The 27,146-nt window shown below is 35.3% G+C and overlaps 1 protein-coding gene across 1 annotated transcript in view; it reads right to left on the bottom strand.

Moving 5' to 3' along the window:
• The window catches only part of LOC145286235 (neuropeptides capa receptor-like), a 277,814-nt gene that overhangs the window by 179,992 nt on the left and 70,676 nt on the right, over positions 1-27,146 (bottom strand). The window lies entirely within an intron of this gene.

Genomic DNA, 27,146 nt, shown 5'->3' with positions numbered 1-27,146 from the left:
CTTATGATATCCCAATGGCCACTCGGGGATAAGGGTTATTGCGCCTACAGTAATCAAAGGGATAGTGTAGCAATAGTATTGGAGAACTGGTAAGGTGTCATTACTTAGGGGGGCGGTTCATCAGGAATTTGTTTGTGTTAGATTTGAAGGCATCCAGGTTGAAGTCGGGAGGGAAACAGGCAAGCGGAACAGCGTTCCACAGGTGAGCAGTTCTAAGAAAGAAGCTTTGTTCATGGAATCTACGTTTTGATTTAGGCACAGATAAGGAGTGGGGAAAATTATTGACGGCGGTTTCAGCTAGTCGGCTGTTTTTTGAAAAAGATTGGCGAGGGGAGACCGGAGAATGGAGCTCAGACGAGCACTTGCCATGGAAGTAACGATAGAATAACGACAGGCTCGCTACGTCTCTTCTGTGGGAAAGAAGTTGCAGGGTAGAGAAAAAGGCATCCCCTACCAAGCCACGAAGTCTATTTTGTACTCTGTCAAGGCAGGATAGGCTGTTTTTAGCAGCTCCCGCCCAGATGTGCAGCAGTACTCCATCTTTGGACGTACTTGGCTCTTATATAGATAGAGAATTGCATCATTAGTGATATATCTTCTGGAGCGGTAGAAGGATTCCACCATTTTCCCAGCGACCTTGACCACAGACTTGATGTATGTGTTCCATTTAAGATCAGGAGTAAAGGTCAAACCCAGAAGCTTATCAAAACATAGGGCCTCTCCTAGACGAGAGCCATCCATTTCAATTGATGCCAGATGGGGATCAGAGCGTTTATGATGTAGAGATAGGAGCTTGGTCTTAGATGCGTTACAGGTAACCAGTCACCTCTTTCCCCACTACACCACGCGCTCAAGATCAGAGGAGAGAGAATCAGAGAGAACATCATCATTTACGGCCTTTGGTGTGTTGCCATAGATGGTCGTGTCATCAGCATAGATGTCAACTGAAGATTTTAGTATGTGTTCTGGGAGATCATTGATGTAGATTAGGAAGAGAGTTGGGCCCAGTATGGACCCCTGAGGGACTCCAGTATTAATACTGTGGGCCTCTGATTTCTGCCCATCAACCACTACTCTTATGAGCCTATCTGAGAGAAATGATTTAATAATTGAGAAGTTATTTCCAGCTATACCGTAGCTGGAAATCTTGTGTAGTAGGCCCTTATGCCAAACCTTATCAAAGGCCTTTGATATGTTGAGAGCAATTGCCCTAGAAAGGAAGCCTTTGTCGAGATATTCGCTAATCCTATGAGATATAACCGTTAGCACATCTGCTGTAGATTTAGCAGAACGGAAACCATATTGCGTGTCGCTAAGAAGTTTATTTCTGTTGAGGTGGTTGACTATTTCTTTATTTATTGTGGATTCTAGCAACTTACTCATGACACACAGGAGACTTATTGGTCTGTACTGAGAGGGGGCTGACTTATCACCTGAATTCTTAAATACAGGGCATACGGATGAGGTTTTCCAGGATGTTGGGAAGCACTTCTCCTTAAGGCAACGCTTAAACAGTTTGGTAAGTATGGGGGCAAGTTCTGATTGTAATTTTTTTAACACTATAATTGGAATACTGTCAGGACCAATTGCTTTACTGGAGTCAAGGTTCTTGATTAGCTTGGCGACATCACGCACAGACATTTGTATGTTGCCTAGCATGTTGTCTGTTATAGGAGGGAATATGGGAAATTGATGGCCTTCGTCGCACAGGGTAGAATTTGCCGCAAAGTTTTTGGCAAACAGTTTATCATCACGTAGCTGTTGCTTGATGTAATGTCATGCGTTTTAAATAAAATTGAGGTCTGGAGATTGTGCAAACCAATCCAAACATGGAATATCATGATCTTCAAGGAACCGCTTGGCATTACTAGTTGTGTTAATGAGAGTATTATCCTGCATGAAGATAGGATTATCATTACAATTCTGGTCAAAGTAGGGTAGAAAATGCTCAGACAACCTTTTAATGTACTTGGTCGAATTAATTGGACCTTGTAAGCGAACTATAGTCCCTGGACCATTGGCACTAAAAACGCCTCACACGAGAACTCAATTTCCGCCACCTTGCAGCGTTGAAACTGTGCACGTAGGATAAAATTTGGATTTTCTACTTATACAGACGCAGCTGGTACCACAACACGTAACTTCATAATATCTCATTCCCTCTCACAAATGGTTACGTTTCCAACCCGTTTCCCAGACCAGCAATACAACACGCATCACTTCTAGATCTGTTTCTGACCACAGTTCCCGATGACTGTGTAACGAATGCCCACAGCCCTCTTGGGAACGCCGATCATGCAGTGGTAATAGTTGAAATCGCCCTAAACTCTAGAGCCAAAACTGAAGAGCCATTGCTCAAAACAACGAGATATAAAAAGGCTGACTGGGAAGCCATCAGGAACCTCATCAGGGACGCTCCATGGCAAAATATCTTTTCACTTCCTACTGAACATTGCGCAAATGAGACCACTGACTGGTTCAAAGCGGCAATTGAAGCACATGTTCCCACACGCAAATTCTATAGCAAACCCCACTCTCCCCAATGGTTCACTTCAACTTGTGCAGCCGCCATAGCGCAAAGGCAGCATGCGTACCGCAAATTTAACCGACATAAGTCCAGTTCAAACAGACAAAAGTACATAGAAACCAGAAATAACTGTAAGAAAGAAATAGCGACAGCTAAGATAGAATTTACTGAAACCACCCCAAAACGAATCGAAGCACAGAAATTAGGAACCCGAGACTTCTGGAAAATCTACAACATTGTAGTAAATAATGGGCAATCAACAATTCCCCCACTATCCAACAATTATGAGGTTGTTTGTTCAGTAACTGAGAAGGCTAACATGCTTGCCAGACGGTTTGCCTCCAACTCCACACTGGACTCTGCTAACCGCCCCCTCCCTGACTTTCCTTTGCAGACAGACGCCACACTAGACGATCTGAAAATCACCTCTTCTCAGGTGCATGCTATCATAAAATGCTTGACACTGTAAAAGCAGGTGAACCTGACCTCATCTCGGCTGTGCTATTAAAAAAGTGCGCCGCCGAAGTAGCTCCAGGTCTCTCCAAACTTTACAACAAATGCCTTAATGAATCTTGCTTTCATGCCTACTGGAAAACTGCTTCTGTAGTGCCAGTTTTCAAGAATTCTGGTGAAAGAACTGACCCAGTAAATTATCGCCTTATTAGCCTCCTCCCATTTTTCGCAAAAATATTTAAGACCATAATTAACCAAGCTCTAGTCCATCACCTTACAGATGCTAAACTTCTGACTGACCAACAATATAGATTTAGGCAAGCCCGTTCCACAGCAGATATCCTAACTGTAATCTCAGAACGTATATACCAGTCACTGAACAAAGCGGAGGAGGTTAGATACATCTAAGGCTTTTGAATGTGTATGGCATGAGGGTCTTCTAAAAAAATCAGCTCATATGGCATCACTGGAAGAATATATAACATAATTAGATCCTTCTTAGACAAGAGAAAAATCCAGGTTGTCCTTGACGGTCGTACATCTAAATAATTTGATATAAAATGCGGGAGTGCCTCAGGGGTCTATCCTTGGACCTCTGTTATTCCTAATATTCATAAATGACCTCCCTGACAAAATTGTTTATGAGATGGGTATGTATGCTGACGACACCACGCTCTATAATAGACACGACAGGAAAACAAATGAACACATATCTAAAGAAATGGCAGAGACACTAGAGGAAGACCTCCGATCCGTAGTGGAATGGGGACAAAAATGGATGGTCACCTTCAATGCTGCCAAGACTAAACTTTATTCCTTCAATAATTACAAGAAACCTTCCCTACCGCCAATAGCAATGGCCAAAGACTCTTTATCTGAAAGTACATCTTTTAAAATTCTTCGTCTAACGTTCACAGGAAACATGAGTTGGAACAATTACATTGAGAACATTGCCAGAAACGCTGCGAGGAAGGTGGGTTCTCTCTATCGTGCTAGATAGCTATTAACGCCTGAAAGTATCCTATACTAATATAAGGCCACCATTCACCCATGTATGGAGTATTGTTGTCATATTTGGGCTGGTGCATCTGCCACTAGTCTCTCGCTCCTAGACAAGGTTCAAAAGAGAGTCGCCAATCTGATAGGTCCTGAACTGTCAGCTAAACGCCAGCCTCTGTCACATCGACGAAATGTAGCATCCCTCTGCCTGTTCTACAAGTACTTTAATGGTGAATGATCTGATCAACTGCAAGCACGTGTGCCCCCCTCGACGTAAATACTCCCGACAAACCCGACAAACAGCTAAATCCCATCTCTTCACAGTAGAGATCCCTAGATGTAAGAGAGCCTTCTACTCCAGTAGTTTCTTCCCCAGAACCGCTAGACTTTGGAATTCCACTTCCGGGTCCCTGCTTCCCCGACTGTACTGACATGCAGAAATTCAAGTGTAACGTGAACCGACATCTTGCTGCCCAACTTCCTACACAGTACTCCTGATGCTTATGTCCCTAATAGTAGCCCGCTACAACAAATTTGCAATGTGCCTTGTTTGGGGGGAAAATGTAAAAAAAAAAATGCTTCATCCTTACTTCGACGGACATACTGCCTACCATCACTGGCAAGCCTATTGAACTTTCTTTTGTCGCTAAAAATCACTTCAGATTACTATGAAGAGTCATGATCTTCATTGTCATCTGACGAAGTCCAGACGGCGCTGTCTGTTCTTTACAGAAATCATTGGCTTGCATCTTGCAACATATTCTCGCAAATTTAATTCTTTTAATCCCTTCCTAACTATAGATAGAGAAAACCTTTTGTTGGATTTGGGGAGCCGTTTCATTTCTGTTTCTGAGGCTGTGGATGTTGATAGCATTGTGTTCCCTGTAATAAGTAACTCTAGGACGAACATATTTAGGGGGCCTCACGAACATTGCCGGTGTTTTTGTGATTTTGCACAGTCTTTTTTTTTGTTCCGTTTTCTTATCACATATCAATCTGCGGCCGATTTTTCGATTGGATAAACCAGAAAGTTGGAGATTAATGAGATCCTGACGATCACTAAGAGAAAGTCGAGGAATATGGACTAAATGTTAGGTTTCATAACCTTGAAAATCAACAATTACAGTTAGAGATACTTTGTTGCCTAAAAGTGGATATTTTAAGCTGGTTTAAAGCTCATTTGTTGCTGCGGAGTTCTGTTTACCTTCTCGATTTGAGGTTATTTTTTTTCATTGATGTGAACACTAGAATACTTCAATTAAAAGTAAAAAAAATCAACAGATAAAATTATAGAGGAATAAAAGGAGAATCAAAGAGGTATAGGTTGTTTAAACAGTTACATTAAATTCAGATTAAATTTAGGATTTTTAAGAAAATGACAAGCACGCACACGCACCCACACATACAAACACACACATATACATGTATAGTGTATAAAACTAATATATATGTGCGTGTGTTAATTAATTAAATGCGAAACTTATTTCTTTATATAAATGATACCACAAGCAGAGACTTCACAATACTCATGGTATGAATAAATAATTTTTTTTAATTCTCAGGCGCGACGGGAACTTATTATTCGTATGAATCAATCGAAATATTATTAACATGAAGAAATGAACATTTAAACGTACTTATTTTTTATAAATGTTAAACTCATATGTAACTCATACCCACATTATTATTGGCACTTATGTATTTGAAAAACATACATTGATGCATTTAATGTATTCATAGATTTATTTCATTCATTTTAAAATGTCTTTTCTCCACAACATCAGTTTCATCTTACGCATGGTATTCTCATGTAATTATCTCCCTTGAACAAAATAAAAATGAGCAGACATACAAACACCAAATGAACAGAACGTGGAAATAGAGAACCATAATTGTTTTGCACATCTTCGGGGAAATGAGATACAAATGTAAGAAACGAGGGAATTTGATTTTTACATGATAAAAGCCTTATATATATATATATATATATATATATATATATATATATATATATATATATATATATATATATATATATACTCCTATAAATTCGTTAAAGGTCGAACTTTAAAATGATACTGATCTTGGTAAAATCCGTCGCTTCTGTCGAAAGTTTTAGGCTGACATGCAAACGTACATACATACATTTATATATAAGAAACTAAAAATTTTCGACCCAAACCGATGAAAAAGCTTGCCCTATCTCTGAATACTCGTTATGTAAAATTTCAAATGTTTAGACCAGAAATTGTCTGAGTAATTTGGAAGAGACCGAAGACCCCAGATAAACAATTGAAATTTTAGATATAGTTACCTTGGGCATGGATCTAACTTAATTACTTGATTTGAGCCCAAAACAATAAATGTAAATGGGTCATAATAGGGGTTAAAGTTAAAAAAACTGACCTCTGCAGTCTCTGCCAAATTACTCAGAAAATTACTGGTCTAAACATTTGAAATTTTACATAAAGGGTATTCAGAGATAGGACAAGTTTTTTTAATCGGTTTGGGTCGAAAATGTTTTTTTACCAATACATAAATGTATGTATATATGCATGTTTGCATGTCTGCCTAAAACTTTCGACAAGGGCGATAAATTTTTACAAGATCAATATCGTTTTGAAGATCGACCCTTCAGATGACAAATACCGAAAATAATGGCTAAAAACATTAATTTCCTCACCCTCAACTGGGCACTTTTTTACAGGTAGGGGGTTTATTTTTCACCGATATTTTCGAAAGTCATCCCCTCTTTTCGATTGTCTAGCCTTTATTTAAACCTACGTCACTTCAGGTGCGACGGTGGTCGTAACAGCAAAGACGTTACATTTTTCCCGTTCTTTTCATCCTTCACGGTACGGGGTCGAGCCTGCGTTCTTACTAACACTTTTTTTTTGCTCAACACAGACCTCCAAACACCCGGACAACGCCGGGCACAAATGCTTATATATATATATATATATATATATATATATATATATATATATATATATATATATATATATGTGTGTGTTTGTGTGTGTGTGTGTGTGTGTAATTTTCTTTCGTTCGTTATCAATAAAACCATATTTCTCTATTACCAATTTAATTGAAATTTTCAGACAGACTTTCCGCAGAGTCAGGGAATGTTTTTATGTAATTAAAATAAATTAATATATCAAATTATAAAAATATTAAATAAAATAAAAACGTTTTTTTGAAGTCGTTTCTGCGGGACGATTCGGGTTTTACTTCCGGTAGTTATTTCAATGTATCCACCACGATTTGACGACTCTAATCGATAAGTGCAAAAAAAAAAAAAAAAAAAAAAAATCCTCTATTTTTAAAATTTAAATTTATTTCCCAATTTTTTTTTAATTGAAAATTAATTGCTCGCCAGAACGTGCATTTTGAGTTGAAACATAAAAGTCAAAAAACCTTAACATAACCATCTTTGTCGTAAAAACAAAATTGGGAGCACACATTTTTTTGTTTTTTTTTTGTTGTTGCTTTTTTTTAAACAGTTATTTCTATATGAGAAAATATGAACTTCATTATTTAAACTATAAATTCTTAGGTTAAAGTACATTTTTTTTCGAAGAAAATTCACGGTACATATACATTTTGGTAAAGTGCTGAAATATCTTTTTTATTTTTATTGTTTTTTTTTCAGCCATTCTTACCATCAAGAAGGGAGGGTGTTTTGTAACTATTCTGTGCTTTCAACTAACAATTTATTATTAAAAAAATTATTATTAAAAAAACAATTTATTATTTACAATTTATTATTACAAAAAAGATATCGTGAAATTATATAAAAAAAAGATATTGTGACGGTCGAATTTAACTTGAAAAAAAAAACGCGATTAAGGACCGATTAAGATTCGAATGTTTTGTTTTTGCTTTTTTTTACAGTAAGAAAATTTTTAACAAAATTGAAAGTACACCTTTTTTCTCTTATTTACAGAAGTTTTTATATGCGAAAATATGAATGCATTTTCTTTATTAAAGAAATTGTTAGGTGAAATAAAGAAAAGTTTTCGGCAGATTTGACGTTTAGTTGTACAAATATCCTCAAACCAGGTAATCACTAAAAGGCACTCTTAAAAGTCAACATCAGTATCAAGCAGAAGGGGTTTTTTACGTATTTTACCAACTTTAAATGGATAAAATATAATGACATCATTATTGAAAATGTGATCATGTGATTAAAATTTAATTTAAATTAACCACGTTGATTAACAAATTAAAAAGTATAATGCAAGATGAAGTATTACAATGATTAAATATTTTTTTTATTTTATAATTTAACATTAAAAACATTGAACAATAAAAATAAAATTTTGGATACTTATATATTTTTGTTACTGTGCTGAAATAATAAGGTTATTTTGAAAGCCATTCTTAACATGGGGAGGATGTTTTGTAACTATTTTGTGCTTACACCTTACAGTTAAAAATATCCTGAAACTTTAATTTAACCTGAAAAAAATACTTAAAAATATCGTGGTATCAAAAACGCATAAGCATCAAATTTTGGTTTAATTTTACAGTAGATATTGTTTTCAGACATATACGATGGCAGATGCTACCGTGCTATTTTTTTTTTTATAGTTTTTTAAGTTTAAATTCAAATTTCACGATATCTTTTTTTTAATTGTAAGGTGGAAGCACAGAATAGTTATAAATCACCTTCAGCTCGTCATTAAGAATGGTTTTCAAAATAATAACGTTATTATTTCAGCAGTACGGCACCAAAAATACATAAGCACCCAAAATTTTATTTTTATTGGTCAATGTTTTTAATTCTAAATAAAATAAAACATTTAATCATTTTAAAACTTCATCTTGCATTATATTTTTTTAATTTGTTAAATTATAATCACATGATCAGATTTTCAATAATTATGTGATCATATTTTACCCATTTAAAGTTTGTAAAACATGTAAACAAACTTTTGCTCGATACCGGCTTTAAGAGTCCTTTTTAGTGATTATCTGGTTTGAGGATATTTGTACAACTAAACGGGGCAAATCCGCCTTCTGTGCTTTCAACTAACAATTTATTACAAAAACAAAAGGTAAAGTTTCACATTAGGCCCACCTCCACAATTTTGAACATGGGTAGGTTGGGGTGTTTATTCCGAAAGCCGTTCTATACATGGGGTGAATGGTGGTATTTAACATGGGTAGGTTGGGGTGTTTATTCCGAAAGCCGTTCTATACATGGGGTGAATGGTGGTATTTATTCCAAAAGCCGTTTTTAACATGGGGAGGTGAGGGGTGTTTATTCCGAAAGCCGTTCTTAATATGGGGGGGATTGGGGGTGTTTATTCATTGCCGTTAGTAAATTATAGTGCATAGTACAGGTTTTTATATCTCGAAAACTACTTGCCTCTGCAAATTTTAAATGAGATTTTCTTATTCAGCATAGTCGAACACCTTAAAAAGTAGTCATTTTAAAGAAAATTGTGGAGGTGGACCTAATGTGAAAAAAAAAAAAAAAAGAAAAAGATATCGTGAAATTTAAATTTAACTTGGAAAAACTATTTTAAAATAGCGCGGTACCAAAAATAAAAATAGATAGAAAAATACCCCCTTCGAGTTTGTACTTGCACAAAGATTTAAAAAATGGTCAACAAAAACAAATATATAACAAGTAAATGTTTTCAAAGGCAAGATAAGTTACTTTTCTACCTACCTGGATAATTTTTAGTGTTTTTATTGGGTTTGTATTACTCTACATATAGATTCGAAAAAGTTGTCAAAACAAATGTATAACAAGTATTATCAAAGGCAAGATAAGTTACTTTTCTACCAAACTGGATAATTTTTTTAGTGTTTATATTTAATGTAAAATGTTTATTCGGTTCGAAAAACTCAACGTTTACCGCTATATTTGAAAATTACAAATGGCGGCTGGAAGTTTGGGAAATGAGTTAAAACTAAAAAAATTGTACAAATTACTGTTAAATAACCACCGAATATATGGCAGCCTGTCACGGTAATATATATTGAATGAGTTACTACCAGTATTTTGTACAGTTTTTTAGTTTAAATTCATTTTCTCAAACTAGGTGTTTAACACAGTCTGCAGCCATTTGTATTTTTCAAATATACTGATAAACACTGCATATTTTCGAACCGATTAAACATTTTACATTAAATAAAAACACTAAAATCTTATGCTAGTCTATATATCTATAAAAGTGAACGTGTCTGTGTGTCTGTGTACATTTTCCTTCGCAATGATTCGGTCAATTTTAAATCTAAAGACTCGAAATTTGATATACAGAGTACTGAGATTAGGGAAAATCGATGGGATTGGTTTTCGGCCAGAAATTTGGCTGTTAAGGGGTCAAAGTCCAACGATTTGACCTTTGAGAACTCTACCAAACTTCTCCCACTATTTGGGGTCTAAACACTTGAAATTTTATATAAAGTTTCCTTGGACATGGATCTAACTTAATAACTCGATTTGAGCCCAAAAACAATAAATGTTAAGGACGTCATAATAGTGGTCAAAGTTAAAAATATTGACCGTCATTGTTTTTTTGTTTTTTTTTTGCTCAGCATACACCTCAAAACACCCGGGCAACGCCGGGCTTAAATGCTAGTATATCTATAAAAGTGAAAGTGTGCGCGCGTGCGCGCGTGCGCGCGTGTCTACATTTCCCTACGCAATGATTCTGTCAATTTTCAGTCTACAGACTCGAAATTTGATATACAGGATATTGAAATTTGGGAAAATCTTTGTAATCCGTTTTCAGCCCCAAATTTGGCTGGTGAGGGGTCAAAGTACAACGATTTGACCTTTGAGAACTCTATCAAACTCCTCAGACAATTTGGGGTATAAACACTTGAGATTTTAGATATAGGTTTCTTTGACATGGATCTAACTTAATAACTTGATTTGAGCCCAAAACAATAAATGTAAAGGGGCCATAATAGAGGTCAAAGTTAAAAAAAAATGGCCTCTATGGTCTCTACCAAATTACTCCGACAATTTCTGGTCTAAACATTTGAAATTTGACATAATGTTTATTCAGAGATAGGGCAAGCTTTTTAATCGGTTTGGGTCGAAAACTATAGCTATGAATATATAAATGTATGTATGTTTGCATGTCTGCCTAAAACTTTCGACAAAAGCGATGGATTTTCACAAGATCAGCATCGTTTTGAAGCTCGACCCTTCAGACGACAAATACCGAAAAATTGGCTAAAAATATTAATTTCTTCACCTTCAACTGGGCAATTTTCTACAGGTAGGGGTCCCTTTTTTCACCGATATTTTCGAAAGTCATCCCCTCTTTTCGATTGTCTAGTCTTTATTAAAACCTACATCACTTCCGGTTTGGCGGTGGTCGTAACAGCAAAGTCATTGCGTTTTTTCCCGTCTTTTTTCCTCTTTCACTGTACGGGTTCGAGCTTGCCTTCCTACTACCACATCTTTTTTTTTTTTGTTTTTTGCTCAATATACACCTCAAACCACCTGGGCAATGCCAGGCTGAAATGCTAGTATCTATTAAAGTGAAAGTGTCTATCTGTCTACCTGTCTGTGTACCTGTCTGTGTGTGTCTGTCTGTGTACATTTCCCTACGCAATAACTCTGTCAATTTTCAATCTACAGACTTGAAATTTGATATACATATTTTGAAGATTTCGGAAAATCTTTTTAAGTTATTTTCGGACAGAAATTCGGCTGTTAAGGGTTGAAAGTACAACGATTTGACTTTTGAGAACTCTACTAAACTCCTCCGACAATTTTAGGTATAAACAATTGAAATTTTAGATATAGGTTCCTTGGACATGGATCTAACTTAATACTTTGATTTGAGCCCAAAGCAATAAATGTAAAGGGGTCATAATAGGGTTAAAAGTTAAAAATAAATTGACCTCTGCGGTCTCTACCAAATTACTCAGACAATTTCTGGTTTAAATATTTGAAATTTTGTTACGTTGTAGTATCATAAAATGAGCGTTTGTTGTATATTGGTTGAAATTGGGATGGAGATGATATATTAAAACGTGTCTATTTATAAAAGATTGAGTGTTTAATTATCTTACCAGAGTTAATGACGTTGTGTGTGTGTCGTCTAGCGGTGGTCGTAACAGCAAAGACGTTTTTCCCCCGTTCTTTGACTCCTTCGCGGTACGGGTTCGAGCCTGCCTTCCCAATACCACTTTTTTTTTGCTTAACACAAACCTCCAAACACTCGGGCAACGCTGGGCTCCCATGCTAGTAAATATATATATATATATATATATATATATATATATATATATATATATATATATATAAGTAGAAAAGGTCAAGATATTGTAGAATTTAATTTACAATATTTTATTCAAAACAATGAATACGAAATAAAGGTGAAAAGTTTAAGGTAAGTATAGGTAAGTACATATCTTTTGATTAGTTCAATTTTTAAAATATATTCGAGAAAGATTATTGAAAGAAAAGTATAAGTTTATATATAAAATGAAAGGGAATACGTATGGTTGTAAATATCAAAAAGTTTGCAATAAGTTGGACGATAAATGAGTCCAAAAAGAATTCCATAAGATATCCTTTAGAATGTCTTTAAAATATCTCGAGTTTAAGAAGAAATGAAAAGTCCGTGTAGAAAAATCATGTCGTGAAATACGAGAGTAAAATCCAATCCATGGGAATAATAGTTCTTGTGCAGAGAGTCATATGAAGTCTTTTTTTAATGTAGGGTTCACATAGAAAAGAATTAAAAAGTAGAGAATTAGATTTGAAGAAGGACAGTTGAGAAAATAACATTCCATGACTAATGTAAATCGGAAAAATGAAAAGAGAAAGACGATCTATGTTCGTTTGAAACAGACCTCTCTCTATTACAAGAGAAAGTTGCAGATGACGGTAGTCTAGTTGTTAATGACGAACTGGTTGTTTAAAAATTAAAATCCTATTCGTTCCACAAAAATCCCTTCTATGTAGGATGTTGGCAACCTTCACGTGGTCCCTCCTTTAAGTATCAGAGGTCTTTCTAAAAGAATTCTTACAAGAAAAGTATCGGGGAAAGCAGTGCAAACAACAGAATCTGGATTCATACGATATGATGATTTACGAAATGAATTGTCTACTAGGAGCATGCGTGATTACTCTCTAAGACACATCCTTATTATATATATATATATATATATACATATATATATATATATATATATATATATATATATATATATATATATATATAACATAATGGTTTTTAATTTAAAATATATGCACTGTTTTGATGCTTAAAATCCCTTGATTCAGCTCTGTAGAATGAGAGCGAAACCAGCTGGTTATATTTTTTCTCTTTTAATCATGAATGAACAAATCTTTTCACGCTTACTAACATCAAATAGTAAAGATATTATAGATAGGCATTCTAACTAGAATCACTAATTGGAAAACAACTGACAAAATGAAAATAGGCATATCAAATAATAAACTAGGTATATAATAAACAACATTTGTTGGTGATTTATCTCTTATATATATATATATATATATATATATATATATATATATATATATATATTGCAATTTCACCCCAAACAAGGCACATTGCTACTTTGCTGTAGGAGCCTACTATCAGGGACATAAGCTACAGGGGTACTATGTGGGGAGTTGGGCAGCAATATGTCGGTTCACGGTACACTTGAACTTCTGCATGTCAGTACAGTTGGAGAAGCAGGAACTCGGAACGGAATTCCAAGGTCTAGCGGTTCTGAGGAAGAAACTACTGGATAGAAGGCTCTCTTACATCTAGTGATCTCAACTGTGAAGGGGTGGGATTTTGCTACTTGTCGGTTTTGTCGGGGGTACTTACGTCGAGGGGGCACACGTGCTTGTAGTTCGTTGGAGCATTCACCATTGAAATACTTGTAGAACAGGCAGAGGGATGCTACATTACGTCGATGGGACAGAGGCTGACGCTTAGATGACAGTTCAGGACCTGTTAGGTTGGCGACTCTCTTTTGAACCTTGTCTAGGAGTGAGAGACTAGTAGCAGATGCACCAGCCCAATTATGACAATAATACTCCATACATGGACGAATGGTGGCCTCGCTATGAGGTACAGGATACTTTCGGGCGTTAGTAGCTTTCTAGAACGGTAGAGAGAACCTACCTTTTTCGCAGCGTTTCTGGCAATGCTCTGAATGTAATTGTTCCAACTCATGTTTCCTGTGAACGTTAGGCTAAGGAGTTTAAAGGATGTGCCTTCCGATAAAGAATCTTTGACCATTGCTATTGGTGGTAGAGAATGTTTCTTGTAATTATTGAAGGAAACAAGTTTAGTCTTAGCAGCATTGAATGTGACTCCATTCATGCCCCTATTCCATTACAGATCATAGGTCATCCTCTAGTGTTTTTGTTATTTCTCTAGATATGTGTTCATTTGTGTTTCTGTCGTGTCGGTTATAGAGAGTGGTGTCATCAGCATATATACCCATCTCACAGACAATTTTGTCAGGGAGGTCATTTATGAACATTAGAAATAATAGAATTCCAAGGATGGACCCCTGAGGCACTCCCGCATTTATATAATATTGTTTAGATGTACGACCATCGATGACAACCTGGATTTTTCTCTTTTCTAAGAAGGGTTTAATTATAACATGTTTATATTTTTATTTATTTTTATTTTTTCATATATATATATATATATATATATATATATATATATATATATATATATATATATATTAGTTTATAACTTGTTTCTTTAGCGTGCGCTTTTTTAAATTTTGTATGTTCTCTGTCTAATTTGTTGTCTTTATTGTTATTATTATTATTTTTTTCCTGCTGAAATGTATTAGGTGGGATGAGTTTGTGTATCTAGGTCACGTAAATCGCTAGTAGGTTGTGTCTGGTAAGCTTTTGAAGGATAAAAGTAGGAGTGGGATTTGAGAGAGGCGGGGAGGGGGTGCAGGATGGTTTGCGTCCAGTCGGCTGCTGAGTGTTTAGGTTGGTGTTGCGGTTGTTAGGAATAGGAAGAGAGGTGGGAAGGGAGCACTGGGTTGACATTCCTTGGGAGTTGTTTATTTATTTTCATAAAACTATAAGTGGTAATAGATGGGACATTTCTTTCCATTTAATTCTTTATTATTGTTTATTAATTTATTTGTGTTTGTTGTTAGTGTTATTACGGTTTGAATAGGTGGGTTAGCTTAAATCAAAATTTTTTTTTTTAATTAGTTTATGTTACTCCAGTTAACTATTTAAAATTATTTTTTGTTTTTATATATGTTGCTGTTTTTACTTATTTATTTGTTGTGGAAACGCCCACTAATTAGCATACGTGGGTGAACAAGAAATAGATAAAGGTATCAAGTCAGCAAGACCGGAGAGCTGTGTTCGAACGCCGGATAGGCAAGACGCATGTGCCGGTTGCTCCATGAAAGACTTTAACGCGCCATCTGCCGGACAATCTTCCAACTGCAGTACAACTGCACCTTTGTAAATATGTATTATATTTTCGTCTTAATATATTTGTTTTACCTTTACTTTCTGCATTCGTGTTGTTATTGATACAGACCCCACAGTGGCGACAGGATTTCGAAAAAAGATTTACGCGTGAGAAAATACACTATCAAACTCAACAGTGGTATTCGGGAAATACTTACTCGTCAAAGATTGAAAAAAAAATCACTCGGGAATTCAATGTTTAAAACGCAGCAACTACGAAATTGTCGAACGCGATATTCAAGCGTTGAACACTTGCAAAACACCAAGATTTTTTTTTTGTGAAAAGGAAATTCAAAACCCGGGACACTTGAAAAAATTAAAAAAAAACAGCAAGCACTTTATTTCAAAGTGCCTACGAGAAAAAAAAAACTTGAAAGTTACAGTAACCCTTTCTGCAAAGTGCACACACAAAAAATGTAATTCTGTACAGGAAAGCAATACGACTTTCCAACGCAACAATTGTGAATAGCATAGATGTGTTCACGTACCTGCCGGAAGAGGATAAAACTTTTGAGGCATACTTCAAGAGGTATGAAAATATTTTCGAAACAGATTGCGAAAGCTGGTCAAACGCAAAGAAAGTAAGTTTATTACTTCGAAAGCTTGGTACCAGTGAACATTGCAAATTTGTTGATTTCATATAGCCAAGGAGAACACTGAGACCGTAACACTTCTTAAGGAGTTATTCGGACCGAAATGTCTCTTTTTCACAAGAGATGGTCGTGTATGAACCTTAAGAAAACAGAGGAGCAGGACTACCTGATATATGCGTCTGTAGTGAATAAACACTGCGACAATTTTAAATTACCGGAACTTACGGTGGACGATTTCAAATGTTTAATTTTTGCACAGGGGCTAGTTTCTACAAAAAATTCAGATATCCGAAGATGCGTTCTCTCAAAATTAGAGACAGAACAGGGTCTGACACTGCAAAAGTTAGCAGAAGATTGTCAAAGGGCAGTATCACTAAAAAAGACTCCAGAGATATAGAAGAAGCAGGAGTGTCGTACATAAGGAAGATTAAAAAATCTGGCAGAAACGCAGGGCAAAGAAAGTGTGAGACTCGTCAAAATCCAAAAGATTACACGATTATAAATACTCAAACTCTAATTACAGAAAACGAAATTACGATTCAAGTCAAAGGAACTATAGAAAATAGGGACCAAGTAATAATTTCGAAAGATGTGATGAAAAACATTGGGGAAAGGATTGTCCTTACAAAAATATCAGATGCTTCAATTGTGACAAAGTCGGACATAAGAGTATCTGTTGCAGAACAAAATATAGAGTACACCAAATGAGAACAAACGACAAAGAGAAAGACAATTTGCGAAAATATGTGTTGGTAAATATTTTCGGCAAACAAATAAAATTTCAACTTGATTCTGGAGTAGATTTGTCGGCAATAAACGTTAGCACTTGGAAAAAACTGGATAAACCGACTCTGAAAAAGTCAAGTAAGGGTGCAAGAACGGTGACAGGAGACGAAATCAAATTCGAAGGAGAAGTCGTCCTGCCCATTAATTTAAATGGCACGACGAAGAAATTGAAAATCTTCGTAATTAAAGAAAGCGAGAATTTATTGGGAACAGATTTTATTGAAAAAATCAAGCTTTGGGATAAACCGATGAACGCTTTTTGTAAAAAAATAACCAGTTGCACCACAACGTAAAAAAATATTAAAAATGAACTAAAGAACGAATTCCTAGAAATATTTACTACGGGACTGGGAAGATGTAATAAATTTAAAGCTTCGTTTGAGCTAAAAAAGGATGCAACACCAGTATTTAAGAAAAAACGGAACGTGCCGTTCGCCAGATTAGACAAAATAGATAGCGAATTAGACAGACTTGAAAGAACGGGCATTTTATCGAAAATCGAAACTAGCGTTTGGGTAGCGCCTAAGGTGTACGTAAAGAAGAAATCGGAACAAATTCGAGTCTGCGGAGCCTTTTCAACCGGGTTAAATAATATGCTACAAGATCACCATTACCCTTTACCAAGCTCGGAAGAGATTTTTGCCAAACTAAATGGTGGGGAAATTTTTTCAAAAGTAGATTTGTCCGACGCCTATTTGCAAATTCCGATAGAAGAAAAACGCTCAAAGATTTTATGCATTAAGACACACAAAGGGTTAATCAAGTATAACCGAGTACCGTCGCGCCGGCGATATTCCAGCAAGCAATGGGCACAATGCTGAACGGTTTAGATTGTGCTTGTGCATACCTGGATGACATAATCATAAGGAGCGCGTCCATATGTGAACATATAGAGCATTTAAAACAAATGTTCACAAGAATAAACGAGTACGGATTCAAGGTGAAAGAAAACAAATGTGAGTTTTGTCTAGACGAAATCAAGTATTTAGGACAAATAATAAGTAAAGATGGTCGACGCCCTGATCCAGAAAGAGTGATAGCAATTAGGAACATGCCAGCACCACATAACGTGACGACTTTACAGAGCTTCTTAAGCCTCGCGAATTACTACCAAGTATTTATCAACGGCATGCACGACCTAAGAGCTCCGCTGAACGAATTATTAAAGAAAGAAACACCATGGATATGGACAAAAGAATGTCAAGACTCATTTGAGGAAATTAAAAAGATTTTGACGTCAGATTAATCCTTAACTTATTACGACCCCAAATTACAAATAATTGTTGCGAGTGAAGCGAGCTCGTATGGTATAGGAGCATGTATACAGCATATCATGCCAGATGGAACGAAGACACCTATAGCGCACGCTTCAAGGACCCTAATTCTGTCAGAGAAGGCTTACTCCCAAATAGAAAAGGAAGCATTAAGCATTATTTTCGCAGTGACGAAATTCCACCGTTATCTGTACGGGAGACATTTTATACTGGAAACAGACTACAAGCCCCTAGTGACTATTTTCGGCTCAAAAAAGGCTTACCAGTATATACGGCAAATAGGTTACTCCGTTGGGGTACGATCTTGCTAAATTATGATTTTCAAATAAAATATCTCCGTTCGGGAAAAATAGGTCATGCGGATGGATTGTCAAGGCTTGTACCGAAAAGGGATGAAACCCTTGAAGAGTCAGTAATTGCAGCTATACGGTCCAATTATGAGGGGAAAAACATGGTGGCGAATATAATAAGAGAATTACCAGTCACGCTTACCGATATAAAAAGGGAGGCTGAAAATGACGACGTCATCAAATACATAAAGACAAAATTAAGGAAAAATGACGGAAAAACGCAAAGTATATTTTCCTTATGCAATGAGGTATTATTATATAGTGAAAGAGTGGTTGTACCGAAAACCTTGCAGAAAAAAAAATCTTACGTGATTTTCATACAGGACGCCCGGGTATAAATAGGATGAAGACAATTATGAGGAGTTATGTTTACTGGCGTAATATGGATGTGGATATTGCATTAACAGTAAACAAATGTAAAGGCTGTGCGTTAGCCACTAAGGCACCACCGATAGTTCATAAACCTTGGAAAAAAACTGACCATTCATGGTCACGCATTCATCTAGACTTTGCTGGACCGATCGAGGGACAATACTACCTAATCATAGTAGATAGTTTTTCCAGATGGCCGGAAGTAAAGCGGGTCAAAAACCCAACGACAGATAACACAATAAGTTTTCTGCATGAAATATGTGCACGTTTTGGCGTACCAGACATTGTAGTCATAGATTACGGAACACAATTTACTTCAAGTGTTTTCAGGGATTTTTGTGAATCGTTTCAGGTAAACCATATAACTACACCAACGTTCCATCCTAAATCAAATGGATTAGCAGAAAGTTTCGTAGATACGATAAAGCGTGCCCTTAAAAATCGATAGGGACACCGACGGATAAAGCATTACAACGGTTCCTGCAAATATACAGGATAACTGAGAACCCAAATACACCGGCGAAATTATCGCCAGAAGAATTAATGTTTGCGAGAAAAATAAAATCACCATTTGATGAATTAATACCAAAACAAGCAGTCGTATATAAAACGACACACACATCACGTAAAAGGTTTAAACCTGGTGATCAGGTATATTTTAAATGTTTTAAAAATAATATGTCATATTGGGAGTCGGGTACGGTAGATAAACGTATCGGCGACGGGGTCTACATGATAAAAGGTCAAAAAGGGATACACAAAAGACACCAAAATCAATTGAGAAAACGTCATAGGAAGGACAACGAACATGACAAACCTGAGGAACAGGAAGATCCAATTAATATAGTATACGAAACGTTTAATATTGAACCATCACAGACCATGCCCGAACCGAGGAGATCGGGAAGGAAAAAATGGCTATAGACCCAATGATAATGAACCCCAAAAGGAAAAGATATTGAAATCTACACGACTTCAAATCTTGGGAGAGGGTGTTGTAGAGACGCCCACTAATTAGCATACGTGGATGAACACGATATAGATAAAGGTATCAAGTCAGCAAGACCGGAGAGCTGTGTTCGAACGCCGGATAGGCAAGACGCATGCGTCGGTTGCTCCATGAAAGACTTTAACACGCCATCTGCCGGACAATCTTCCAACTGCAGTACAACTGCACCTTTGTAAATATGTATTATATTTTCGTCTTAATATATTTGTTTTACCTTTACTTTCTGCGTTCGTGTTGTTATTGATACAGACACAACATTATTAAATTTATTCTATTTTATTTATTCATATATATAATTTATATGGGAGGGGGCTTGTAGTAAGGTCCTGTCTGGACTGTGAGTTGGTGAATGAGCGGTGTGCAGTGGTGTATCTGTTCTAATGGGTTAGGGTTGTAATGGTAAGTCTTTAGTGGGAGCCGTATGTAAAGTTATATAATGAATGGAGATCCGAGCTCCAGTCTGTTATTGAGTTCTGGCCGTAATTTGGATATTAGTAATGATTCTTTTATGCGCAGATTCCCAATATTGCGTTCTGTGTTTAAAATATAAGGTTTTATAGATATATTAGTGTTTCTGCAGGTGTTGAGGTGTTTGTGGAATGATGATGCTTGTGTTTGTGTGTGTTCCTTGATTCTTATGTGTAGGGGTCTCGTGGTGCTTCCCACGTAGAATTTCCCGCAGACAGACCATTCTAGTCTGTATACTGCGTGTGTGCGGTGCAGATGGTTGCGGGATATACGGGACAATGTTATATAATGAATGGATATGGGTCCTCGTTGTGCTTGCGTTTAGAGAGCTTAATTCATCTAAAACCAAACTCCTATCCTTACATCATCAACGCTCTGATCCCCATCTGGCATCAATTGGGATGGATAGCTCTCGTCTGGGAGAGGCCCCGTGTTTTGATAAGCTTCTGGGTTTGACCGTTACTCCTGAACAAACACAAATAAATTAATAAACAATAACAATAAAGAATTAAATGTGTGCGTATAAGTATATATATGTGTGTGTGTGTATGTGTTTGCAAAATTCTTATATATATATATATATATATATATATATATATATATATAAATATATATATATGTCTTATTTGAACTATTCCGAATTTAACTGGGTTTATATAATTCAGTAATCGTTCAGCCAAAAAGAGATGACTTAAACTGGAAGCTACAATATTATGATATGGTGAAAAATTTCAAATTACATAATGTTTGGATTTGTCCGAAAAGTCTTGAAACAATTGTAACTAACGATTAAATACACTATTTATTGCTAGCAACCCATTCTTTGAAGCCTTGTTTTTTGTTAAAACAATGTATATATATATATATGTATGTATATATATATATATATATATATATATATATATATATATATATATATATATGTGTATGTGTGTGTGCGTGTGTGTGTTTTATCGGTATCGCGTGTGACAACACCAGCACAGTCTTGATACAATAACAACAACAAAAAGCGTACAAAGAAATGAAAATAAGAAACAACACTCTTCTATTCTGGTAATGGATATTTTATTATCCGGAATTAATATGAAACATGTCAACTTGGAGAAAAATAAATGACTTTTAAAATAAAATAATTGCACCTTTACGTTATTTTAACATGTTTTTTTTTGTCAGGTTTTAACATTTTTATTAATGATCCTTCTAAGAACTTTTGGTAATTGTATTAACATTAGAGCGACTATACATCTAAAAAACGCAAAAATTAGAATAGAAGTAAAACATACTCTCGATCACTTTCCTGATTATTTTTTCCGCACTATCCGACTTGCAATTCTTTTTCCGTACTAACCGACTTGCAATTCTTTTTCCCAGTCACCGACCTGCAATCCAGTGTATACAGGAACTCGCCATACTTGCAATTACTTTCGACTCACAACACGTGATGCTGGTACAGATTAAATATGGTGAATTCTCAATGAAGATCAGATTAAAAAACGGATTCAAACATTTTAAAATATATACATACACGCACACACATATGTATATATGTGTGTGTATAATGCATTATATATATGCGTGTGTATAAAATGCCTTATATATACATATATATATATATATATATATATATATATATATATATATATATAATGCAGTGACAATTTAATTCATATTGGTTTCAAAAGTTGTCAGAAATCCCGCTCGTTGAGCGAGAGAAATGACTACAGCTGTATCATTGGTCAGAAATAAATACTTATAAAGAATAATGGGGAATTTGTACGCATCGTTTATCGTGTACAACTGCTTCCCAATCAGATTCACTTCCACGGTCACCAGGAGGAAGCATTTTACATATTCAGTCTCTACTGCATCTCTGAAGAATGTAAGCTACTTTTTTCGTCCGACACTCGTTTCTTTTTAACCAAATCTAATATGATGACTTCTCTATTTCTTCTTGCACGTCTTCTTTTTTTCACTTCCTTTTGTCGCACAACAAAAGCAATCTCACTATATGCTGATTAGCTTTAGCGCAACATATCCTCGAGCATCAACAGCCAAATAATGTTCCACATTGCATCCCTTTTCTTGGCATTCGATTAATAAATCATCATATCTGTCATCTTTCTTATCTTCTGCAATTGCAAAATTATCCTCCCAGGGCACAGTCAACTCCATATAGGATCATAGAAAACATAACAATCTTTATATATAAATCAATAGGAGGTCATATTGCAACTGATGTAAGCAACTTTTCTATCTCACACTCATCGTTTCTTTTTAACCAGATTCCGTATGATAACTAAGGCTGTGGCAACAGAATATTCTTTTCATTGTTTCGACTCTTGAGTATATATCCGTTAATATCTTATATGTTTTTTTTATGTAGACTGATATGGTTATCGGTTGATGAACTATGTCTAACTGTATTAGATATATACTCGAGAGTCAGAAGAATGAAAAGAATATGCTGTTGTCACAGTCCTAATGATAACTTATCTACAGCTTCGTACACGTCTGTTAGAAAGTATTTTACTTTTGCGTTTGTACAACAAAAACAGTCTCGAAATATGTTAATTAGCTTTTGCTCAAGATATTCCTGAGATCTCACTGATAATATCATGATATATTCTATATTCCTTTCTTTTTCCTAGTACACAATCAGTTAATTACTATATTTCTACATCTTTTCTGCAATTGCAAAATCATCCTCAAAGGATACAATCAACTCCATATAGAATCATGGAAAATATATTAATCTTTTAAAAAAAAAAGGTTATCTGATTAATATATAAAGATTCAGATAGTTCGTAATTTATTATTATCGGAGAAAAAAAAGTGTTCACTTAAACTGTGGGATGAATCATACCGAATATAACCGATTCTTCAGTTGATGTCCCTATAGTTTGAAACACATCGATCAATATTATTTCTATTTGTCTATGATGGATATTATTACCATTACGCACAAGGTTTTTGTTCAAAATTTTCTTAGTTTGTATTTTTTTACATTTTTAAACATCCACATAAGAGTTCCGAACTAATTTGCGTATGTTTAGGTTTCATATCTATTCTGATTCTTTTTATTTCCGTGCACGTGTGACGAGAATTTGGTATTTATTGAACTTTGATGATTTGTTGCTTAATATATATACATATATATATATATATATATATATATATATATATATATATATATATATATATATATGTATGGTCCTGGATATGACTTTAAACTACATCCAGTGGTGAGGCCCCAGCTTACGGGCGTTGGAGAGTGTGGAGCCACCCTTTAATTGCCATTGCTCCCAGGTTCACTCTGACCCGGAGTGTTAGTACATGTTAGGCTTCTAACTATGGGTTAAATAGAAACCGACCTGAAAACAACAAATATATTCTATCAAACAAATTTTTTCTTCAAAATCTTTGGATTCGGCATTAAATAACCTGAAAAGGGTTGATATGCCGTAAAGCAAAAACAAAAAACCAAACCATATATATATATATATATATATATATATATATATATATATATAAGGTGCCTTAAATAAGCTTCCATACTTTTTTCTTATGAACTCTTTTATTGATAGTACACATATGAAACACTAGTCCCCATTCGAAGTAACCTCCTCCAGCTCCAACGCATTTGTTTTACTGTGCTACACATCCTATATGCTATATATAAATGCTTTTTATCTTCGGTTAAGTATATTGGGGAGTGAAAAGCAAATTGTCACTAGCGTACAATGCACTACCCTTTATGGAAACAAAATGAGTTTTAGGGCGTTAGGATAATGTTTTCCTATGGTAATTCACATGCCCATCTTAACAGCAACCACATAGTTTCTTCTAGCCGCACCGAAGAGCTTCGATACAACGAAACAGTATGTTTGTGGATGATATATATATATATATATATATATATATATATATATATATATATATATATGCGTAATATGTATGCGTATTTGCGCGGGCGTTGGCGTATATATTAATTCTTAACTATCTAAAAACAACCCATTGTCAACTGAAATGAACAAGAGACTACGAAAATTTTAAATAGAACCCTGTATGTGTCAAACACATGACATCTACACTAACCGTTTCCCTCTCACTCTCTTTCTCTGTCTCCCCATCTCTCTCTCATCTACTTAATATACCTTGCTGAAGATGCAAAAAGCAGTCAAAATTTAAAACCTTAATTTTGAAACTCCTCATCCCCCTCCTTTCCTTACCTCCTCTCTTTTTTCTTTACCATCCTCTCTCTATCTCCCCCTTCCTATATCCATATATCTCTACCCATGCCTACCTGAATCTGCTACCCCCCACACACAATACAATCTAATGTATTTTAACCGTCAAAACTGAAATATTGTCGATACCCGTCTCCCTCCCTCTCATTATCTCCTACCCCACTCTCACCTCCACCCTTTTGTTCGTATTTCTTCTAAAACACGTCTTCCAAAGACCAAGAACCATTTATGTAAGGTCTGACGAGGCTGTTGGATCGTATACCCGGTCCAACATCCGAAACATATGTAACCAAACAGATAAAACGGTAATAAAAAAATAAAACACATACTTGCTCTGCAATAGTATTGAACACTCTCTTTAGGTTTTTACTAATTACTAGTTTTACCATATATATGTATATATATATATATATATATCTATATATATATATATATATAGATAGATAGATAGATAGATAGATATACATTAATATTAATAAAAAGGTGGAATATGCAGGACTTATTACACCTTTATAGATCTTAATTTATTTCAGTTTGTGTTGATCCGTTACACAACTGCATTTAATTGCTTTCTTATTAATGACCTTTATATACCCACAAAAGGATGCTTCAAAATCTATATTAATATTTAGCTAGTAGATTACTGTGTCTTAAACGTATATCTTTTGTAAACAATAGATGGAGACAGGACTGGTACTACAACGTCGGGTCAGAGTGCAAAAGTGAACAATCGTTACCAAAGGATGATTCCATACTCCCCAAACTTCCAAATCGAGGCATTGCTATTGGATGTAAGTCTAAGTTAATCTCCGTATTGGTTACCGTAAACAGAGTATCAGTAATTGATAGGGTTGAGCAAACAGAGTAGAAAGAAGAAGACTAATTAAAACTATTAATAACGCAGGAATTGCTGTGGAAAACAGATTCCGGGGGGGGGAGGGGTTAGAGTGGGTGTGGTGACCAACATCTTGCTCGAAAATGTCCGAGTCTGTTTAGTGTCGTTTCCGGCAATATCCGATTGTGGATTAAATGGAAATTGATTTCTGAAGTTCTTCGTACAATTTATAAAGTTTGATTAAATTTGTTTGCCTTGAAAAATTCTTAATGTCTTTCTGGAATCGAGCAGACAAGCGGAAGCGACGGAAATCGTTCAAATGAAAGATGCACCTCAATTACAATTACCGAGGTGAAATGGGACAACAATGATTTCTTTACTTTACCATAAAGTCTACCTTGGTTACTTTCGGACTATTGTCCTTATTCTGTTGATTTACTAGTTATGCATATCCGGTGTTGTCTGGGATACAGTGAATCATTTGTTTTAATTTTTCTTTATTTGTTTACACATTTTAAACTTTAGGTAGACAAAGTCTATGATATTCTTCAATTTAAAATGAGTTATATTTCTTTGTTTATTCTTATTTTGAAGAAAGTATTTAAAACCTATACTTTTAGCCCGTTACGTACGTTTTACATTGCAATAATGCTACCTTGCTCGCTGTGACTTTTGGTTATTTCTTAAGCCCAAGAGAAAACATTAGAGACTGTATTTATGAGACAATTGATGAGATGAAAGAGGTTGTGACGAGGGTCATTAACATGCTCACATGGTTCAGCTTTTAGTTTCTTCTATTCTTGGTTCCTTAAGGATAGAAACTTTTTGTTTGTCCATTTTTTCCTTCGATTTTTGCATCGATGTTGCTTGCTTTGGTTCTCCTGCATTTTATCTGTATTGTTTTGGTACCTGAAATTAGAAGGGATACTTACATGTTCTGTGTAGGTGTTATTGTTTAAAAGAGGAGCCAACATTTGTAGGATGACGACCGAGTCCCCGATGCTGACCACCGAGAGAGAACCTGCCGTTTATGACATCCAGATATTTCTTCTGGGTCCCACGTTGCGTATTATTTGTGAGTTGCATATTTCATGTTGTGGTTCCTGTGGCAACAATAAGCCCAAAATTGCTTTACCTGTGATTCTGTCATAGGGATAGTGTTTTACTCTCACGTACATAAATAACAGACGATACAAAGATTAGGACACAAAAACAAGTATTGTACTTAGTATAAGTCGAAATTCGTCTTCTATAAAGAAAGTTCGAGGATAGGTCCCTCTTACACAGGTGTACGTGGACGCTAGTATTAGAGACAATGAGTGATATTGATATTTTATCCTGCTTATTAGTTTTTTCCCCTTTATACATATGTAAGAATTAAATACCAACACAAATTTAGTAAGTGACTAAGTTAAGATTAGAGATTGTACTACTACAATTCTATTGATTTTAAATGAATTAATATAGGCTGCCCAAAAAGTCACTAAAAAGATTCTTTATTTTCGATGATTTTAACACAATCTGACTTAGATATTGGGAACATTTATTTAAAAAAAATGCCAAATTCAAACAATCTTTATTTATAAAATATAATGTCTGTTAAATGTTGCCTATTTTCATCTTTGCATATTTGTGCTGCGAACTGACAGACATCGAAACGTCAAACCCCAAACCCTATAAGAATTGAAGGAAAACATCTGGAACGAAATAAGGAAGTTAAATCACAATCCAAAGATTCTGTAATCTGGCATCAATAATGTTTTGGAAAG

The sequence above is a fragment of the Euprymna scolopes genome, chromosome 10, assembly GCF_053919585.1.
Source record: "Euprymna scolopes isolate OS-2025 chromosome 10, ASM5391958v1, whole genome shotgun sequence".
Lineage (NCBI taxonomy): Eukaryota > Metazoa > Mollusca > Cephalopoda > Sepiida > Sepiolidae > Euprymna > Euprymna scolopes.
Note: the sequence above shows the minus strand (reverse complement) of the source record. Positions and strands in the feature narration are given on the sequence as shown.